We start from the raw sequence: 7638 nt of genomic DNA, 5'->3' as shown, positions 1-7638 counted from the left end.
GTATCCATTAAGTTGCAGCCAAGAAATGTGAAAGACTCATCCTCATAGTAGATTATTACTTCCCTTAGAGTTACAACCCAAACTCTGACTATTTCCTCCGCTAGTTGTTGAAAGTATTCTTCATCTGAGCTGCGCCAGTTTAGAGGTAGAAAATCACTTTGCTTGAAACAATTCCAGATGGCCCTCTCAGTAACTTGAACTTTCTTAGGTTTCTTCCTAATAGACTTGAAATGAACTTTAAGTGATGGCTTTACAGAAGGTAGGTTTGTGATTTTCTTGAGAAATGTTTGGCTTGGTATTTATAGAAAGGAGTTAGCAGTCTGTTTGTACAAATATTTAGTCTTAGAGGTATTATTAGGTAATGAATAACACACGGAGGGGGGGTGAATATGTTTTCGTATTTTTATGCTTTTTTTGATTTATGAATGGTAATGAACAAAATAAATTAAATCTTGTAGTGAAATGTGTTAAGGCTGAAGTTTAAACATAACAGTTATAACACAGATTTTTCAAAATTCACTTAATTTTATATTAAAATTAAGAATGTCTTACTACAAAATTTCTAGGCTCTTTGTTAATAAAGAACTTAGCTTCTTCCTTGAGAGAATACAATATTTTTCTGATCTAAATTGTTACAACTAACAAAGCATCTAGTGTTTACTTTATAGAACAGTAAACACTGGTTATTATACAGCATGCAACATCATGTACTAAACCTTATTTTTGGATAATCAAATCTTTCTATTTCTGGCTTAGTGTATCTTTGCTAATCTTGCACGCCTGTGACTTTACTTTGCCAGTTAATCTTGGTCCTTCATCTTGTACTCTTCAAGCTGCTTTTGTAGACTTGTCAATCCAACTGATTAGATTGTTTGTTGCTTGATATTCTTGAATATTGAACTGGTCTGTAATTTGTACTTTAAGATTTACCTCGAGATCTCCAGTTAGGTATATAGAGAACTTGACATCTCGATAAGTATATTGATTTATCGAGATCTCTAATCACTCTATAGTTATTTTGACTTGTAGAGGTCTCTGAGTTCTCTATAAGAGAATTTAGCTTGTCGAGATCTCTCATCTTCATGTCTTCACTTTGACTTATCGATATCTCTGAGTTCTCTAGTGGCGAATAAACTTATTGATATCTCAGAGATCTCTAGTGATATTTTAACTTGTCGATATCTCTAGAGTTCTCTATTGAAGAAATGACTTGTCGGTATCTCCAATCTTCATGTCTTCAATTTGGCTTGTCGATATCTCTGAGTTTTCTAGTAGCTTTCCTGACTTCTCGATAAGTCATTCTGGATTTCTCGAATGACTTCTCTATAATACTTAATTTGTGACTTGTAGAGAACTTGACTTAAAATATTTTTCTCAAAACATAATTTATTCAACTCCAAGCTTCTTCATAATTCTTCTGAGGCATGATCTTCTTGATCTTCTTCCAGATAGAATTCTTAGGCTTGATACTATTTACAGAAAAAGACTTTAGTCTGCCCTTGAACATTTTTATAGACTTAAGAATTATAATACATAATGCAAACATAGATTATCATACAACTTACTTAGGATTGTCAATTTGACTTAGTCTTGTTATTGTGCAGGCATGTCTTGCACAACAATCTCCCCCAATTTGTGAGAAGATTGCTTAGCACAAATTCATGCATATTAATAAGACTAACCCCAAGCTAAAATAGAAAATAAGACTAACATATAAAAATGGACACAATTACAATCATTTATATATTTAGGTAAAGACTGTTTTTGCTTTTGTTTCTTATCTAATGAGATCCTTTAAGTACACAAGAATTTCTAGTTCTTGTATGATAGGAGTCCCACTTAGAGCTTCTACAAGCTTGAGTATGTCTGGCTTTGGATACCCATCTAGTAGATCAATCCTGAATTTTGTGAATTTGCCAGCTTTTACATTTAGAATTTTTCCATCCTTGAAAATTCTACTCATTCCTTTTGCTTTGAGTTCTTCTGATTTTTTGATGAACATTTCAATCTCCTCATCATACTTCCTCTTTCTATCCTCATATTCAGCCTCATTCCTTGCTCTTCTTTCCTCCCTTACAATCAACCACTCAGCCAAAACAAATCTCCAACTCTTGTAGCAGTATCCTTATATTTTAGCAAACTTATCACTCTCTTGATTTCTGTGGGGGAGAGAGAGTCCATTAAGGTACAACCAAGAAATGTGAAAGACCCGTCTTCATAGTAGATTCTTACTTCCCTTAGTGTTATAACCCAGACTTTAACTATTTCCTCAGCTAGTTGTTGAAAATAATCTTCATCTGATATGCACCAATTTAAAGGTAGAAAGTCACTTTGCTTGAAATAATTTCATATGGCCCTTTCATTAACTTGTACTTTTTCAGCATCCTTAGCCTTCTTAGGTTTCCTCCCAACAGTCTTGTAATGAGTTTTGAGTGAATGTTTGTCATAAGGTAAGTTTGTGATTTTCTTGAGAGATGTTTAACTTGATGTGATTGGTATTTTTAGAAAGGTGTTAGCAGTTTGTTTGTATAGGAATTTTGTCTTAGAGGTTAGAGGTGGTTTGGTGATTGAGTTTGTTGGCTTTGAAGGTTGAGCTAGATTTTTTTGGATTTTTAGGGTTTTTGTGGTTCTGAGCTATCATGCCTTTGCTTGCTTCTCCTTTCTCCTCCTTTTATTATCACCATCCTTCTTCTCATCCTCCTTTTTCTCTTCTTGATTCTTGTCCTTGCCGCCAGTTCTATAAAAGATTGACTTGGATTTGAGCCAAAAGGCTTTTGTTTGTCATCCTTCTTCTCATCATCATCCTTGTCTTTTCTTAAATTTTATTGAGTATTTGGTAACATGGTGTCAGCATTTACTAGATATCTGTCTACAATTTATATCATCTCCACATACTCATGCTTCTTATTTCTTTTGTGCTTTAGATCGGACTGTAAAGTCATGATCAGCCTCATATTTGATCTGACACAGTGTTTAGGAACAAGGAGATGTTTGGCTTGTTTGGTTGTTGGACAAACATAGACTACTCATTTGTTTGGATATAGATAGGCTTCAGGAAAAGCTGCTATCTGTGCCTTTTTGAGCTCATGGAAAAGTTGAGTGTCTTCTAAAATAACTGGATTAAATCTGTCAATCATTACATCCAGTTCAGATGCTCTTAAAGTTTGAAGATTTGGAAGAGTCACCTGAAGACACCTGTCCACTCCACCATCATTAATGTTCACAACAATCCATTTCTCCAATAAGTCATTAATTTTCACAACCACTGCCCTAATGAAGTTGATGTTTTTGGCCAAAGCTTTCTTGTAGGTCACATAATTGTTTTAAAGAGATATTGTTAGTACTGCAAGAAGTTCACTGAATTCCTGATTTGATTTGGTCCTTCTGTAGCCTTTAGAAGTCTTATTTTTTCCAACATCAACTTGAGAAGAGCTTTGAGCAACCTGAATGGGCTCTTTAGATTTTGCTTTAGCATCCCTAGATTGTTGAATCTTAACCTCAGTCTCCCCCTTAGTCTTGGTGACAGGCATGAGTAGGGGAGTTGGTAATTCTGGCCTTATTTGTTCAGGTAGAGAGGGCAATGATATATTGAGCTTCCCCATGATGGCCCCCAAAACAACAGAATTTTTCATTTGGAGATGCTTGTGAGAGTCCATCAGAGTCTCGATATCTAATTGTTGACTTTTGACTAGAGAAGTCAGGGCTTGAACGTGAGCATTGAGAGAGGCATTTGAGGTCTGCAAGTCTGAGACTTGTTGTTGAAGAGATTGGATTTGAAGATTTGTAGAGGTTGAGACAGGCTGATGAGAACTTGTAGATGTTGAGGAGCCAAAAGTTGCTTCCACAACTTGTTTGATGACATCCATAAGCAAGGAAGAAGGCTCATATCTGGTATGGTGAAGCTGGTCCAACTTGATCTTTGTATCATTTAAATTTGTGATTTACTGTTGAACCACTTCATAAAGAGCAGTGAAGGATTGTTTGAGATTTTTGACCTCCTTTTCTATAGTAGTTAGATCCATCCTTGACATTTGATCAGCAAAATGTTTGAATTTAGAAGTGATCTTGACTTGTGAAGGGATGATTTCATCCATCTTCTTTTTCACCAGTTTCCTGATTTTGTCTTTATGACCAACCTTCTTGAGTTCTAGTGCTTTTTCAAAGAGGTGAAAAGCTTTGATTTAAGCCTTGGAAACTTCATTAATGGCATCATAAACTTCACCAGGAGTCAGTGCTTTAGCATTGCTTCCCAAAATAGTCAGATAATCTTCCTTGAACTTAGCTAAAACTCCCTCCATCTCCAGATTGTAGTCCTTATTCAGCCAAGCATTACAGTTGCCATCCTGTTCAGCTTCATTAACAATTTTGTCTTGTTATTCTTGGACATCTTTTTGATAGTATAACATAATGGCTTGACAATCCTGGTTAGACATATTTGATGTCAGCAACTATTGAGAAATTTGTGCAAGTCCTGCAAGCTGATCCACCCTGAAATCTTCAAGATTTGATTGAGGTGCAACTTTTGTAGCCGACAAGGTGTGGTTGTTGTGGTTGTGAGGTTGAGGGTTGTGTAGTTGGATCAAAACCACCTGTGACAAAAGTCACAGTTTAACTCACAGTAGGTACTGTGGTTATGACAAGTTGTTGTTCCACACTTGTTGTGGGAACCTCTAATTGAATTGGAGGGGATTTGACTGGGTTACTCTCATGTGCACCAGTCTCTGACCCTTGTGTGTCTTGCACCACACTGTCTCTTGAATGTGTTATTATTGCCTCCTCTATGACAGGATCATTGACAATTGTACTCCTAGCATCTATTGCTAATGCAATTTCTGCTAGGGTTTGAGGGGATTTTTTTTTTGGAACAGGAACCTCCAATTTAATTGGAGAGGATTTAGATAGCTCCCCTCAGGAATACTACCCTCAAACCTAACAACATGTGAGGCTGATTTGCACATGAAGGTCCATTTGTGACATCCATGGGGTCTTCAGTAAAAACTGATGAATCCCCCATGGTTTTGATGGTGTCATCAAGGTCTACCCCAGCTAGTAGACTCTCTCCATCTGAATTAAGTGTCTGGGTGGTGAGCAAGGTTTCTTGAACCAAGTCACTTGATTGGGGAAACACTTGAGAATTTGATTCAAGTGTTTCAGTTTTGGGAGAAGAAATATTATAAATAGAATTTTGAGGTTCAGAATTGAGTATTGGAAGCTCCCCCTGAATGGATGAGGGAGCTTCAAGGGATGTGCTCTCCTTGTGTGTGCCATCCTTATTTTTCCTACCATACACTTGAATTTGTTCAAGTGTTGGCTGTGCAGACTCCGTACAGGGTGCATTGAGGAGAATGCTCTTTTCAATAGAAATACCCTGTTGAGAGGATGTCTCTAGAATCTGTTTATGCCCCATTTTTACAACTGCGTCCTTTTAGGAGGATACAGAAGTGGTTTGAGTGGTCAGCTCAGTTTTATTTGCCTTCTTTGTTTTTCTAACCAAAGGTGACTCAGTTAGTGTTTGTTCCTCACCACTCTCATTCATCACTGTGAGTGTTATCTCATTTCTCTTCTTTTTACTCACTTCATCTTTTTTAGAAGATGAAGTGGTTGGTTTTCTAGTTTCTAATGGTTTTGAAGGAATGGTTTCAGCATTGGAAGGACCCTGTTGGTTTTCCTGTGTTTGTACTTTCACAGGTTCAGGGACCATTGCTGTACTAGATTGAGCATTAGCCCTCATGTCAGGCATGTGGTAAGGGTAAGTCCTAAACCTCTTCATCATGAATGGAGTGATTTTGAGACTTACAGTTACCCTGTTTTTTTGTAATAAGTGATCTAAATAGAATTTTGGACACTTGTTTACAGTTGCCTATTTGTGATCTATCTACACCATTTATCAAATGTATGTCATTCACTTTATAGTTCAAAGCAGACATAATGAATCTAGGAAGAAAGATTTCCTTACCTCTTGACTCCAATGGCATGGTTAGCCTGGTGCTCAATTCCTCCAGTGTGCAGTATCTTACATTGAGCTGTTTATTGTGAGCCATTGAGTAGACCAGCTTCTGGACAATACTGGATATATTGTCAAACCCTGACTTCCTGCAAGTGAAGGCCCTTATCACTGAATCAAAAAGAAAGGACCATTCACTCCTTAGCTGCTTCTTGTTCATACTGACCAGGTTGATCTTCTCAGAATAGTTAATGAAATCCATGAATTCATAGATTCATCCTGAGTTGGAGCCTCCACCAGTTTGTCAGTAGGTATTCCTAATGCCATATTGACATCATTCTCAAAGATCTCCACCTGATGGCCCTTGATTGTGCAGTTTATTACAATTGATGTAACCTGGTTCTCATGCACAATTGTCCTTGTTGTTGCTGTGTTCCAAAAATCCCCTAACACATCCAAGTAAAACACATGATTAGCAGTAAGAGCCCCTACAAAGTAAGTCTCAGATAAGAAATTGACAAAACTTTTGAAAGTTTCAGGAGCTTGATTTGCATCTAAGAATGCAAGAAAGTTAGTCTCCTTTGGGATGAAGAGTACAATATTATTTGCTGCCATTGTTATGAGTATGAAGTTTAGTGGGTAAGAAAAATTAGTGAGAGAAAGCTTGAAACAAGAGAGAAATCGGTTTTGGATTGAAAAAGCTAGGTCACTTAGAGTTCTCGAAGGCGTAAGTATATGTATCGAGATGTGTGGGTATTATAGTAAAAGCAAATGACTTACCGAGAAGTCAAAAATAGATGTTTGGAGTATACTTATTGAGAAGTCAATTTGAAAATGAATTACGTATCGAGAATTCATTTTAATTTACTTTTTTAGAGAACTAAAAATTAACTTATCGAGATGTCAAATAAATACCCAGTTTGTCCAAAATGGATTGAATTATTTCCAATTTTTATTTGAATAAATGAAACTAAAAATTAGAATAATTTTGTCAAAAGTATTTTACCAAAATAATTTATTGGATTAGCTTATTTCAGTTCTGAGTTATCTATAACTTTAATAATTATATTTGTAGAGAACTCTGTGAATTAACACTATTAGAGAACTATACAATGACTTATCGATAAGTCATAATAAAGCTTATCGAGAAGTCATTCGAGAAGTCAGAAAATTGAGTTATCGATAACTCACTCGAGAAGTCTTAAAATGACTTGTCGATAAGTCAATTAGACTTATCGAGAACCCAGTTCTCTATATACTTTTGATCATTTTGATTTTGTCTTGTATTTATTTTACATATTGAAGATGTAAATTAACATTTTGACAGTTTTCTTATAATTTAAAAATACCAAGATGGATTTTTATTTTTGAAGTATAAATATGCAGAGATTTCTGAAATATTTATAATTCATATTTCAGTTAATTTCTAATAAAATCAAATTAATTTTGATTTACTGAAAATTAATCTGCGGCAACACATTAGCTGAGTTCTTGCCTTAGGATGAAAAATTTAACATTCCAATTTCACCTATAAGTCAAGTGAAAGTTGCTTCATCCAAAGGTTAGTAAAAATATTAGCTAATTATTTTTCTGTTGGAACAAAAATGAGCTCAATGGTACCATTTACAACATGTTCTCTAATATAATGGCACCTTACATCAATGTGCTTTGTCCTAGAGTGATTAACTGGATTA

Source organism: Apium graveolens, chromosome 10 (assembly GCF_009905375.1).
Source record: "Apium graveolens cultivar Ventura chromosome 10, ASM990537v1, whole genome shotgun sequence".
NCBI lineage: Eukaryota > Viridiplantae > Streptophyta > Magnoliopsida > Apiales > Apiaceae > Apium > Apium graveolens.
Note: the sequence above shows the minus strand (reverse complement) of the source record.